We start from the raw sequence: 15832 nt of genomic DNA on the forward strand, positions 1-15832 counted from the left end.
TCCCAGTCTGAGAAGGTATAAGGGTGTGACGTGACAACACAAAGGCTAAAAAATAGCTTGGGAATCCGGCTTACGCTTAATTTTTTAAGAATTTATTAGGAAAGCGAAATAAAAATGTAACATTAACTCAATTTATATAAAAAACTTTTTATTTAAATTTAATTGCAACAAAGAGGATTTTTTTTAAAAGGGTATGTGGATACTTAAACATTTACAGGGCGTATAACCTGTCATAGCTATTTATAGTCATTCGCTTTTCTACTTTGGTTCTATAAATTATAAAAAAACTAAAATTAAATTTTAAAATCACTACCCTGTATATTTATTTTTATCAAATTTGTCAAAAAAATTGCTTTATTACAAAATTTTCTGCGCTGCCTTTTTTTCCATTATTGTTTCCCCAATAACAAATATTTAATATATAAATATTATCCGTTCCCGTCAGTAAGTGGTTATATCAAACAATTATTACTGATATTAAATTTATATTTGAAGCACTAACTAATTAAAGTTGTTTTATTTATTTTATTAAATATTAATCACGTTTAATTAAATGTTTGACCACAAAATTAATATTATAAATATAAATGATATCACTTTTGTTCAGAGACACCTCTTTCTTATTGCACCGAGAGTGTTAAATATTTTGAAAGAGCGTTTTAAGGATGCGTAGTATAAGAAAAACTAAGAAAATATAACGATTTAGCAACATTAAACACAGTTTTTTTCAAAATCAAGCCATCAAAAAAAGTAAGTAAAAAAATTGTTAGATAATAAAAATAAAATAATGGTATTTCTGTTTAAAAATATTTTTCTAAGATTTATAAAACTAAAATATTAAATAATTTCTTTTCGACCGGCAGATTACGCTTCTAAAAATTAAGACAAAAACTTTGGTACATGGATTCTCATATAAAGTCAGCAGGAAGAGTTGAAGAAATGTGGGTGTTCAAACATGGACAGAATGGTAAATGTTACACAGTATGTAAAGTGGCCACTTAAACCAGCCAACAACAGGTCATAAGCTTTGTAAATGCCTAGACTTCCGTATTCCCTTCTCAAAAATGTTTTCCCTCTCTGTTGAAATAAATTTAAATATGAACAACTCCCTAGGGAGGAAATCCAGCCAGTCTGCAAGCATTTGGATATAATCAAACATTGTAGGAAATCTCTTACTTATTTTTCATTTTTTTGTCTCGTAAATTAAATGTTTGTCTTTTTTTTTCGTCTTAATGAACTAAGTTTTATTTTTGCCGGCCTCGTGGTGTAATGGTCATCGCATTAGCCTGCCATGCAAGAGGTCTCGGGTTCGATTCCCGACATGGTTTATGTGAAATATTTATTTAAAAGGAAATCATAGTCCCTGGACTGGTACTTTAAGTGCAAAACTGATCATATTACGTTCATGTGACAAAAATGATCAAGATATGCTGCGATTGGTGTGCCAATGCAGTGGGCTATGCGCCATTAGGTGCAGAAAGGGTACGATAATGATGATAATATTGTTATCTTTTTATCATGTTTCTGATGTTGTAACATGTTGTTTAAGTTAATTATTTGTCAATACTCAATATAGGACTTTGAACCCATGGAGTTGCGACTTACGTCTCAAAAAATGTAAAATAAAATAAAATCATTAATTTTGAAGATGTTTTTTGAATTGACCTAAATTTATTGTCTTATATTTTACTTAAAGATTCTTCACATCGTTTCTTTGAATCCCTTAAAATAAATAAGTGTATATTTATGTTTTTCCTTTTTTAAAAAAAATGTTATTACTATTTTATTTTATTTTTACATCTGAGCATGTTTTTCATTCTTTATTTCCATTCTTAATTTTTAATTACTCTTACAAATTTTCTACATTTTTAATATTATTTCAATTTGTAAATACTCACTACAAACTACAAACTTTAAAATATCTTTTTTTCACTTAAATTTTAATATTCAACAACTTTCGTTTATGTTTTTCTTTTTCCTTCTCTTTTTTATACTTTCATAATTAACCTTACATATAATTGCTTTTTAATATGGAAACTTCACTAGTCCATTAGAATTAAGTCTAATTGTGTAAAATATTAAACTTTGTAACTGTACTGTATGTTTCCTGAATAAAAGAAAAAAAATAAAAAAAAAAATTAAAAAAAGATATACAAAGTGTATTGGATGGGCTCAGTTGAAAAGTTCACTAGTGCGAGTACTTTGATAATTACTTTTTAAGTCCTTTCTATAAGAAAAAATACAATATTATGCACGATACATGCGCCGTCTCGCAACTTTATATTTACGTATGGTAAAACTTCACTTTTAAATTTGAGAAACTTCCAAAACTACTCTTAGATTAAAAGTTTACAAAAGAATTATAAAACAGTTAATGAAAAATTTTAAGCTTTCTTAAAGTTTATTAAAAAAACAAAGCCGAGATTAATATAACAAAAAAAAATAAAGAAAATACAACATAATACATATATTATATAAAAATGCATCATAAGTGTATAATAACTTTTTTCTTTTTAATACTTTTTTAGGATTTAACCTCATATAAGATATCGAGTTGAAAATACTCATCAAGGATTCTGGTCAGATTTTATACACAGAACTACATAGGTATATTCTTCAACCACCCGGACACAGCAATTGTCCTATGTACCAAAAAAAATGTAATAAATATGGACATAATACAAGAATATCAGAACAATATCACATGCAACATTCCAAAACAAGACAAGGACAATCGAGACTAATAAATCATTGACTAAAATACAATACAATAAAACTACCAGACAAAACTTAACATGAGAGACTCTTTTTGTAAAAAATGTAATTATCAACAACATAGTATAAATAAAAAATTAAGTTTATTTTTTTGTAAAATACATGTAATAATCCTTAAGGGTTAATAAATATATTTTTTTTTAAATATATGAAAAAATTCTTAGAGAAGAGATCAAAATATATATGAGCTGTTTAATCAAAATATTTTTTTATTTCGTAAAGCTTCAATATCGTATTATAAACATGTCATAAGTCTAATTGTTAAATTAAATTACTTTGTCTAAATTACAAAAATCCTTTCACAGGTTTTCATTAATTTTTAACCAAAGTTTACCTCCGGGCAAATTTAATTCCCTGCTCTAATCATTTTACCAATGACAAAATTGCGGAATATTTTATTGAATTTACCAACCAATGAAAACAAATTTGTTGATAAAAAAATTAATTAAAACATTTTTGTATGTACGCTTCGGAAAATAAACTCCAGACTTTGCTTATTAAGTTCATTTTCTCAAAAGAATGTCAATGATGGAAAAAAGTATTTTCTTTGACGACATTCTTTAATGATTTAATGAAGTTATCAGATGCATGAATGTATCAACATTTTTTCGTTTAAACATATTTTTAAAATAACTTGGTAAAAATATTTTTGCCGACGGCCAGCACGTAAAATGAAAAGCAAGTAAACTTGAATATTTAAATTAAAAAATCGTTTTATTTTAAATAAACTCTGAGGTACAAAAATAAGTAGAACATTTATGTTTGTAATTGAAAATCCTTGCTGGAAGTTCATTGTAACTAATTAAATAACGAGCTGAACCCGGCAATGCTTTGCTATTTCTAGACTTTAGTACATACTCGTATACGAGGTGTGTTCAGAAAATAACGGGAATTTTTTTATTTCGCGGGTTTGGAGAGTCCGATTGTCATTTTTTTATGATCATGTTGGTATACATGCCCCTAAAGTATGCTTCAATTTTCAGCTGTATTCATTGTTTACTTTGTCTGTGGCAGCCGCTCAAGGGCATGTATACCAACATTATTTTAAAAAAATTGACAATAGGATTCTACAAACCCGCAAAAATTAAATTAACCATATCGAAAGTTTGATATCAATTATTGTATTTAGTTTAAATAAAATTTGTACATAAACATTATCAATTTTGGGTATCAGATTACGTATATTGTAAGGATATGCGGCAACAGGATATTTTGATAAATTGGTATTTCAACATTGTTTTCCTGTTACGATCATCTGAGATGCCTTCCCGATGTTATGCAAATAAGACAACTAACTGCATTTCGGACCTATTGTGCCTAACTAAAATAGACAAAATTGACGTTTCGTTGTCATGAAAAAAAATGATGCAACTTTTCGTTGACAAGTAGGAACCTAGGTACTTGTTTATTATTGAATTTCAAATCTAAAAAAAAATCATATTCATATTCAAATATTGAATTTAAGTAGGTACCTTAGTACTTGTTTAAGTTTAAGTTCCAAAACGTAAAACAACTCATTTTCAAGTCGAGAATTCTGATTGCAAATGTCAAACTCTGCTCTTCTCACTAACAGGGGTGCATTTTTTTAGGAATGCGATATTCAAAAATGCATTGTTTGTGAGTTAATATTACTTAAGTGTGACCCAATATTCAGTAAAAAGACATTAATGGGTTGAAATTATAAGGAATTTAAGTAAATAATCTGATTGGGATCCATAGAAAATGAAAGTTGTTTGTAAAAATTCAAAAACAAACTTTTTTTACTCACAAAAAAATAAGTTCCTTCCATTTTTTTGTATATGAATTCTCGGCGAACGCAGCCCTGGTAAATGATAAAAAAATCATTTTCGCTTCTTACTTTTTTCTACTTAATAAGAGTCATAAATATGCTCATGGCAAAGTTCTACATTTCGCTGAAAATCGGTTCAGTAGTTATTCAGCCCATGGAGGACAGACAAACGAACATTGCCTTTTATATATATGGATATAAATAAATGACACACGCGTACTTAAACATTTCACCTGAATAGTGCAATGACCGATGGAAGCAATGTCATAGTTTTCTATAGAATCCAATACAACAAATTATGCAACTCTAACAGTATTGTAATCTCTAACTAGGGTAGGAGCTCCAATCCTCAACAACCTAATCCTACAAGTTTGTCAAACCTCACTGAACAAAAGCTAATTTAGTATTTTTTTTAAGGCGTATAATGTTCCATAGTAGGGCCGTATGTTAAAATTGTCGAAACGTCGACACACTCCGAACAACGTCTCTGGGGCCCAAAGCATGTTTCTATGGGTTAAATAGTTGCCATATAATGAGGGTTAATTTGAGGGTAAAATTAACAATTAAGACAGGGGTCTGAATTCTTGGTTTTAGGCAAATGTGGTCATTTATATTGACGTATATATGTTTACTTTAAATCCATAAAGACAAAATAAATAATAATGTTTCTACGTCACGAAATGTAAGAACGTGACCTAGAACAATTGGTTATTACAAAATTTAAAACAACTACAGCAAAATATCATTACACTTACAAAGGACTATTTTTCTTTGACTAATTGAAGAAAGGAAATAAAAAGTGCCAACAGGAATATAACTATTTAAGTAAAAATCAAAAAATATTTTTGCAATTCTTTTTTCTGTTGTACTCGTTTAAAACAATGTATATTTGCTGTCATTTATATTTTTGGAATGATGAGAAGAACAGATGTCTTTGACAAAAGAACAAAATTAATGATATACAATGCTTTAATACTTCCACACTTTGTATATGGATTAATAATATGGTCGCAATGTAGTAAACATGCACATAAATCAACCAAAAGAACAACAAATAAAGCAGTAACCTTTAATTTTAATAAATATACTAGAGCCACTGATTTATAAAGAATAACAAAAATGCTCAATCTAGAGGAATTGACCTACACAGAAAAAAATAAATGATTTTTAAGATGAAAAAGAATAAAATAAAGACAAATATTAAATTTAATTTTAACTACAACATACATAAAATAAATACAAGAGCATCAAATAATTTAACTTGCTAACAACCTAGGACAAACAGAAAAAGAAACAGTTTTTTGTAAACAGCAATCAATTTTTACAATTCACTTTCTAATGATTTAAAAAATATACAAAACATGTACGTACTTAAAAAACACCTTAATAAATCAGTTCTTACAGCCCGTGTGACGAGTGATAGGTGATGTTATTTTATCGAATTTTTATTTAAACTGTTGTGTTATTGTATATAATATCCCCTCATACCAGCACTTTTGCTGATTGAGAATATTTCGTTCAATAAAATATGTAATATGTTAAGTTTAAAAACCTCGTAATTTGTCATAAATAAATATTAACTGATAAAAAACAGAAAAAAAATTATTGTTCGACGTTACACCCTTTTTACGTACACAAGATTAGTTTTTTTTTAAATCTTTTACGTGATGAGAAACATTTATATGAATATAGTAATTAATTCAATATGAATATGAAATTGTGGGGCGTGTTGGAAATGTATGGAGTAAACAATAAACTTATACGTTCTGTATCGTCTCTCTATGAGGAGAGTTCAGCGTTTGCAAGAGTAAATGGTGGATTCACATCATGGTTTGCGATCTCAAAAGGCGTGAAATAGGGACGTGTAATGTCACCATGGTTGTTCAATCTATACATGGACAACTGTATGAAAGATATAGAATGTATAGGTATTGAAGCAAAAATTGATAATTTTTCAGTAAGCTGCTTGCTGTATACTGATGAAGCAGTTATGTTAGCAAGCAGCAAAAAGTATTTGCAAAAATAGTCTCTAGAATGTAAGATGTATGCCTGGAGCGCAAATTGGGGATGAACGAAACTGATGGTATTTGAAAGGGGAAGTAAGGTTATTGACTGCATAATAAATGTACACAACGAATGTCTCGAACAAGCAGAAGAGTTTGTGTATCTGGAAAGCATGTTTTTAAGAGATGGAAGAGTAGAAAAATATGTTGAAAGGAGAGTGAATGCGGGCAACAAAATGCACAGTAATTTCTGATAAAAATATGTCAATATGTCAAAAACTGGCAATGCACAACGGAGTTTTAGTTCCAACACTTACGTATAGAAGTTAACCTCGGAACTGGCAGAGAAGGGTGAAAGCCGAGTGAACGCGGTTGTAATGCGTTATTTTAGACGAACGTGTGGAAAATCAATGCATACGAATGATGAAATCAGGCGAGAATGTAAATCTGAGTCAGATATAATTGATAAGATTAAGAAAGGATCTCTAAGATGGTTTGGTCATGTAGAATGAATGGATGATGAAAGAATGGTAAAACAAGTATATATTACGAAAATGAACGGTAACGTGAAACGAGGACGACCAAGGAAGACGTGGCATGATCGGATAAACCAAAATCTCAAGTCTGATCATGTCAAAAGCAGGCAGAATAGAAGGGCATGTACGACAAGATGTATGAATGTGGAAGAAGCTGGAAATGTATGCCAGGATAGACGTGTGTGGCGGTTCATTATCTTTGCCTTCCCCTACGGGAAATGGCGTGATGGTAGCAGTAGTAGTGTATAAATTTGTATTTCGTTAGAATATTATACATATATGTATTTCTGAAAAAACTTATAGAAAATCTGTTTTATTATTTACCTAATATTGCATCGCTTTGTTTTTTTTTTGGGTTTATTTAATGATTTGTGTATGTACCAAAGAAAGGGTTAAGCCAGTTATTGACCTCTGGCAAGTCTGAACTCATTAAGAGTTAACAGCTTTTGCGTGTTTCACCCCCCAAGGTCTGGGACGCTACTGCGTTTTTACGTTTACCACTGTATATGTATAATAAATCGTGGCCTTAAAAGCAACATAATATTATTTCAAATCTGGTTAAGAAAATATTTTCAAATTACTTTTTTTTTTAATTGGTTTCAATAACATTGCAAATAAAACAAAATATCTAAAGCGTTTAATTGAAACAACATAATATTAGGTCTGGGCCTCAATTAAACGTGGTTATGCAAAAAGCAGCCAGTCCACAATTTTGGAAAAATGAGATATTGATGTTATCGGGTGCAGCAAGGTCGATTCTATGTTCTGCTGAAAACAGCCAGACCGCTTTCATATAAAAAAAAACTGTATTAATCACCTCCGGAAAAGGGTGTCGATCACAAAAACGGCATTTCTCAATTTGCAGAAAACACCCACAAAACTAGAAAAACCTTATGGTACTTTAAAAATCTTTTAAACTGGTCAAATACAAAATAAGATTCTTGTTTGTAATATACAAAAAAACTTATGTATTCATTGTTTATCGTTTGTTAAAGTCAAAAACATTCAAACTATTGTGTAGATTTTATAATTCACTCTTTTCACAAAATGGCTATTATCTCAGCTTCACTTTTCTATGGCTGGCTGCTTTCTGTATAACTACGTTCAATTATGAACGCTATTTTCATATGTATATATTGTGACGGTATACTTAACTTCTGTACTTCCTGTATCTTCCTCGGTATGTTCTACCTACTTGTCATATCGTCATCATATGATCGAAACAAACCAATGAATGGCCGCAAAAATTAGTCACGCTCCTTACTTTATTGACATTTAAAATAGTTCTCATTTATATTTTAAATAGGAATCTGTGATAGAAAGTGCCCACTTCAAAGCGTTAGTAAACTCCAATAAATCCCAATTCAAGCAAAAAATGCTCGCTTAAACATGATTTTAAAAAGACTTTTGACACTTGCCAAGACGATATGCTTTTTATTGTTTGTATTTATCTACTGAGTGACTCCAAAGCCGGCTCCCTTAAGGTCTTGATACGAACACTCCGGAAGATAATAAAACAGACGGATAAAATATAATAACTTAATTTATTTTTTACATTGGAAACATTTTACCGCTAGATGCTCTTGAATGTTAATAGGGCAGCTTCTAGCTAGTCTAGCCACTCGTTTAGGAAACTGACAGTTATGTCAAAATTTAATTCGACTTCAAAATTGACTCATTTTTTAAAAGGGCTTTTAAGAAAAAAAGTGCCAACCTCGAAATGATAAAAAATTTAAATAAATCGTAATTTTAAAAAAAATTGCTCGGTGTAACAAAATTTTTGTCACTTTTAAAGCGTAGATAAACGTATCGAGGGGTTCTAGACTCGTCGATACAAACCGATGTACTTACATAAAAACTTGATGGTGGGGGGATCGGTAGCGTATTTTAGAAATCGGTCGGGAGATTTTTATCTTCAACCATGACGTCATACTGAAGCTATGCCATTTAAGTGCGTAGGTATGTGCACCGTGACGTACGCTTCCCCTTGTTTCATATCGATGCACCTACCCAAAACTTGAAGGTGGGGGGTCGACAGTGAATCTTGGAATCTTCGTAATCACTAGAGAGAATTTACCTTCAACTATAACGTCAAGATGATGTCTATATCTTCATAATCGAAGCTCAGGAACCTCTGAGCAATGGCTCGATATAACAAAGGCATAATACTTTTCAATAGCAAGAGTATTTGCCTCTTAAACATAGTTTCACTGATGTGAAAGATGTCGATCTCATCAATCGAGTATGTCCTTTTAAAACAAGTTAGTCATTTATTTAAAATTAAGTATTTTTAGTTTTCTTAATAATCGTCTTTACATATTAATATATGTGTGATGATTTATTTGTTTATATTTATTATTACAGAAATCATAATAAAATAAAAAATTCAAACACGGAAACGATTCTAATGTATGAGGCCCATGTAAAAATTAAAACATGTTATTTGCAACAGCTATGGGGAACAGGAAATCGAAATGACATTTATTGACTACAAATACAGCAAAATAAAATATTAAAGTTAGTATATTACATCATCTAAAAGCAACCTCAAAATCTCTTTAAACAATTAAATATAACTGAACTATTTCAACTAGAATCCTTAAAATTTAATCATATATTAGCCGCTGATGTAATTATAGACGAAAAACTGAAACTTGAAAAAAAATTGTTGTAAACATGGACACAGCACGAAAATATCAGAATAATATCATATACATATTTTTAAAACGAGACAAGGACAGTTGAGGCTAATAAACCGGGGTCTAAATTTTACAATAAACTACCCGACAAAACTAAACTAAAAACACAGACAACCTTTGCAAAAGATGTTAAAAATATTACATAAACAGTTATGAATTTAAAAAAAAAAAATGATTTGTTAAATGAATGTTATCATTTTAGAATAAAATATAAAAAAAACGCTCTATTTATGGAACATAGGGCATAAATAAGATTAAATACAGATTTTACAATTTACAAGGAAACGGGGAAAAATAAACAACGAGGAACTTCAGCCCTACGGGAAATTGGATACAAAAAATGTTTTCTTGAGCGCGGTAAAAATTAGAGCATTAAATTGTACAGCAAAGTTTATTGAAAATGTACGAAAAAAATAATAAAAAGTATTTTAATAAAAACGCACTACTTTGATTGACATCTCCGGTTCATATGAACCAACCAATGATGCGTGAGTTCGGAAGGATATCCGTCTGGTTTACCGTAAACGAACCAATGGGAAGAACTAACAGAGAACAAACTCTGACGTCTCACGAAGAGTTGTTTCAGAAATACAAAATTTAAAAAAATCATAGCGCTGATAGTACGATAAGTAAAAAAAATAATATTTTTTTGCATAGTTTAATAGTATTTTAACAAATAAAAAAAAAAAAAGGCACTGAACTTATATAAAAAATACAAATACAAAATATAAAAAATAGTACATACATACAGTTAAAGTTTTTAACAAATATAATGAGAGAACATGTTACACAGTAAAGAGAAAAATAATATATTATATAAGACATGAGAAAAAAAAGAGCTCTGAAAAAGATGAGGAAATAGAGTGGAGGAGTGGAAGAGAGGGATTTTCATAATATAGTTGACCAATTCAAAATTTTGATATTATAATAAAATAAACATAATTAAAGGAACATAAACTTATTACACACTGACACATGTTTTATTTTACAGTGTTTAAAAAAGTTTTTTTTTGAAGTCACAAAATTTTGTATAAAAAATATCTAAATGGGGACAAAGTAAATTAAATTTGGAGCAGCTCCGATAAATAAACGAGTTTTGAACATTTTTGGGCAATAAATTATAAAAAAAATTAACTTGTCGTGTTGACTTTACGGGACAATGTAAAATCCCGTAATGTATGCAAAGTAAAAGCAAACACAATATCTTGTAAAACAGAACATTTTCTTTCAAATGACGCATAACCTTTACTAGGTCTTTTGTTTTACTTTTGGTGGTTATTCATTTTTTTTTATTGATTAACATAATTGAAACATGTTTTAATTTTTTTATAAAATCTATTTATATATATTTTTTAATTTTATAGCTGTCACTTTCCAAAAAGAGACTAGCTCTTGTGCTTGGAGAGTGACTTACACTGTTATAATATTTACACTGTTAAATATATGTTTAGTGATTTGAAGTAATATAATTTCGAATACACAAGAGAAAATAATTAAAATTATATGAAAGAAAAAGAAAGAAATACAGAAAACAATAATACAGTAGTATTGATTGAAATAAAAAGCTGTTTTTATTCGAATAAAAAAATTTCTTTAAATTTATTTTCTGGTTAGTTTAAATAGTTTTTAGCACATTAGGAAGATTATTGTAATTTTTTATTTCTTTAAAAAAAGAACTATTTCTACCATGACTTGTGTGGAATTTAGGAATTTAGATATTATTTTGGTAGCTGAGTTACTTGTCCATCTCGAATTCGTTTATTTTTTCTTCTGTGTAAATTTGTTTAATATAATTTATTTTGTAAAAAGTGTCTACTGTAGGAACTTAAACAATTTGTATATTTTTTCTGTGTTGAATGTTGAAGGTTTCTATAAAATTACTTTGATTGTAATTAATCTTTGAACTATTTTAAGAGGGTTTAATATATTGGCATATGCTCCACCCCATCTAACAACACCATATTGTAATAAAAATTGTACCATTGAGTAGTATGCTACTTTTAAATTATCGATTTTTAAAATATTCATTAATCTAATAAATATGTATGTACATTTTCTAATACGTTTAACTAGTTCACTAATATGGTCTTTTCATTTTAGTTTCGGCCTATGTATAAAACTAAGATATTTAATTTTATCTGTTTGGCTTCTTTTTTTTCTTTTTCAAAAATATTTACACAGTAGTCTTAAAATTAAAATACTGCTGAATTGTAAGCATATAACTCGTCGGCAGGTTTTTATATATTGCTTCGATTTTTTATACTTAAGCTACATTAATCATAATTTTATTTGAAAAACAATACATTTTAAGTCTTATTTTATTAAATTATTTAAGATTAAAAACTTTTATTGAAATTAAAAAACTTTTTACTATTAACCATAATTTGAGAATACGTCTCACTCCTGTATTACCTTACTTTTTTTATAATTTGGTAAAAGACAGACACAATTTATGTTGTTAAAACGTAGTATTTTTGGTAGACTAAAACTACTTTTTGATAGAGAAAAAACAATATTTTCACGGGTAACATTTTCGAATATTAATATAAAACATTACAAGGATTTCTTGCCAAATATTTGGGCGAAATAACAAAAATAAGGAATCATTCCAACGTCATACATACCATTAAACCATTGTCGTTTCAGAACAATATTTATGACGAACTGTCAAAATAACCATTATAAATGGAAGAAATATGTGCCTTATTATATTTATTCAAAATTTCATTATTTCCCAAACGATTGTTTTAGTTTTGAGTTATTAAAGTTTTGCGAATATTATTTGTGACGAAGAACTTGTATAATCGTAATTTAAACTCAATCGCAAAGTCATCGTGTACTAATATATTACAAAAGAGGTAAATAACACTTTATTGAATGGAATATAGATGTCTCACCTCCGTGGTTTAGCGGTAAGGACCCTTGACTTGCACACGGAAGGTTCCGGGTTCGATTTTCAGTGAGAAAACAAAAAATAAATTCTGATTTTTTTCAAGCCTGGGTACCATAGCAATCGGGCCTTCCGGCCTGTTGCGTTGCAAAAAATCAGGCATTACCCAGATTTGTAAAAAAAGTCTAGAAAGTTACAGGGATTATGACCTGTCATTGGCTGGTTTAAGTGGCCACTTTACTATTCCGCCTATGTTTCAACACATATATTTCTTCAACTTATTCTGTTAATCTTTGTAAAGTTTATACTTCTTTTTGGGCCAGCTGGCTTTATCAACAATATTTTGAGTATGTTTCTAAAAATTAATGTCAAGAAATGGATTCAACCTCCTTTATCATCATCATTCTCTTTCTGCACCTAATGGTGTTAAAAGCACTGCATCGTATCTTGATTATTTTTTATACATCAAGTTAAGATGATCAGTTTTACGTTTCAGGTAACAATCCAGGGGCCATGAAATATTCTAGTATCAAAACACCCTTTAAATAAATATTTCATATCAACCTTATCAGGAATCGAACCCTAGACCTCTTGCATGGTAAGCAAACGCGCTGACAACGAGAAACTTTAGTTCTACGGGAAATTGTATACAAAAAGTGTTTTCTTGCGCGCGGAAAAAAAAAGATCAATAAATTGTACGGCAAAGTTTCTTAAAAATGTACGAAAAAAAAATCAAAATATTTAACAAAAACGCTCTACTTTGAACGACGTCACGGGTTCATATGAAATAACCAATGATATAAGCCGTGAAGGATATCCGGTTTACTTACTGTCAACGAACCAATCGGGAGAACTGACAGAAAAGAACCTCTCACGTCTCTCGCGGAGTTATTTCAGAAATACAAAACAAAAAAAAATCACAGCGCTGATAATACGATATATAAAAATATAAACTATATCTTTTTCGCTTAGTTAAATAGACTATTTACAAAAAATAAAAGAAAAAATCACTGAACCCTCATAACACTACGCGGCCGAGGAAAATAGATGAATAAAAATAAAATAAAGAAATTTTAAAAATCCAAGCGATGATAATATTAACATATTACAACAGAGATAAAGAACATTTGAGAGAAGGTAATGTAGAAGTCTAAGCATCTACAGGGTTTCTGACCTGTCGTTGGCTAGTTTAAGTGGCCACATTTCTCACTGTGTAACATTCACTATTCTGCCCATATTTGAACATCTATGTTCCTTCAATTCTTTCATCTGTTGGTGTTTGTGAAGTTAAAGAGCTGAAACCTTTATGATAACATGACACGTAAATATGTTTTTTTTTTAAAAAGATATCCCATCAATAAATAAAATAAACTTAAATGAACACTCAACTTCCTTATTGATCGTTAGGGTTACAGAGCGGTCAATTAAGAACAGAAAAAAAATATTCATAAAAACGGCGTATTCCGTTTTTTTAATCTTTTTTGCTGGTGATGTAATTTTGACTTATCCAATCACATTGTTCCTATGGAGTTTTTTGCTTGTTGAAAAGGGCGAACCGATTAGTCTGGTAGATTTTCTTCTCGCTGACTTTATATATTTTTCTCATGTAAAGGAAATCAAGAGACATTATTTTGTCGTCGTTAACCGTAATCTTGGATATATTTTTTTAGCGGAGATAAATCTGTCGAGAAAATAAGATTTTGGGCATCAAGGCTGGATTAATTGGTCACTTTACACACTGTAATACATATTACATTTTCGATTATCTATACTCGCTTCATTTTAATATTACATTCGCTTTGGCCCACTATGAAGAATAAAAGAAATGAGAACGTTATTATTTTTTTAAATTTTATTTATAAATCAAATAACACAAATTATTTTACAAGTATATTACGTTGAATTACATTCCCAGGAGTTACAAAAACTCAATCCGGGACATAAATAATATTAGCAGTTAGAAAATAACACATATTGAGAACAACAAAGAAACAAGGCAAGTTTAGCACCTTTATAACTAAATATACAACAACAATAAACACGCCTAAAACCTTTTCTTACACAAGCAAAATAAATATATATAAAAAGACGCCTTTAAGAATAAAAAAAAAGAAGTGAATCTACTAAGGGAGATAAGGTCATTAACATCACATGCCATGCAGATGATGCTGCCATAGTGATGATGAGAACAGTATTATTATTTTTAAGTGGTGCTTTGAGTCATGGTAAACCAATATACAGTCGACCTCGTGGTGTAATGGTCAGCGCGTTTGCCTACCATGCAAGAGGTCTCGGGTTCGATTCCCGACAAGTTCGACATGAAATATTCATTTAAAAGGGTGTTTTTACACTAGAATATTTCAGTCCCTGGACTGGCACCTGAAGCATTAGACTAATCATCATACCTTTATGAAACAAAAACGATTTATGAAACAAGATACGCTGCGATTGGTGTACCAATGCAGTGCCCTATGTACCATTAGATTTGGAAAGGGAATGATGATTATGAAACCAATTTGTATTATATTACCGTTCCATGTCCGCTCCCTGGTTGGAGCAAATGAAGTCCACAAAGAGTCTCCAGGAATCTCTGTCTGCTGGCAGCTCCTGTGCGTCCTTTTGACATAAACTGCCGACAAAAAGTCAGCAGCGGAAATCTAGAACGTCGAGAACCTGATGTCTTTTAAAGTAGGCAAACGTGGTTAAGGCTTTTGGGATCCGGGCATCCGTAGTATATAGTTCAGCATATTGTATCGCCTCCGTTCCAAATAATTTGGTCAGATGAATCTCTTCGCATCAATAAAGGTTTCAGCTCTTTAACTTCACCAAAATCAACATATCGAAGAATTGGAGAAATATAGATAACATACGCAAAATGGTAAATGTTACACAGTGTGTAAAGTGGCCACTTAAACCAGCCAATGACAGGTCAAAGGCCCAGTAAATGCCTAGACTTCCACATTCCCTTATTCAATGTATTCTTCATCCCTGTTGTAATTTGTTGAATTCGAAATATTTGATAAAAAATCATAGCTACGAAATTCATTGCGTATTCTTAACTCAGAAATAACAACATCGTTAATATTGTGTTATATATCGTATTTATCCATTAGACGCATTTTTTTACCGTGTAAATTTAA

Source organism: Micrasema longulum, unplaced genomic scaffold (genome assembly GCF_059751315.1).
Source record: "Micrasema longulum isolate JH-2025_06_02 unplaced genomic scaffold, ASM5975131v1 h1tg000486l, whole genome shotgun sequence".
Classification (NCBI taxonomy): domain Eukaryota; kingdom Metazoa; phylum Arthropoda; class Insecta; order Trichoptera; family Brachycentridae; genus Micrasema; species Micrasema longulum.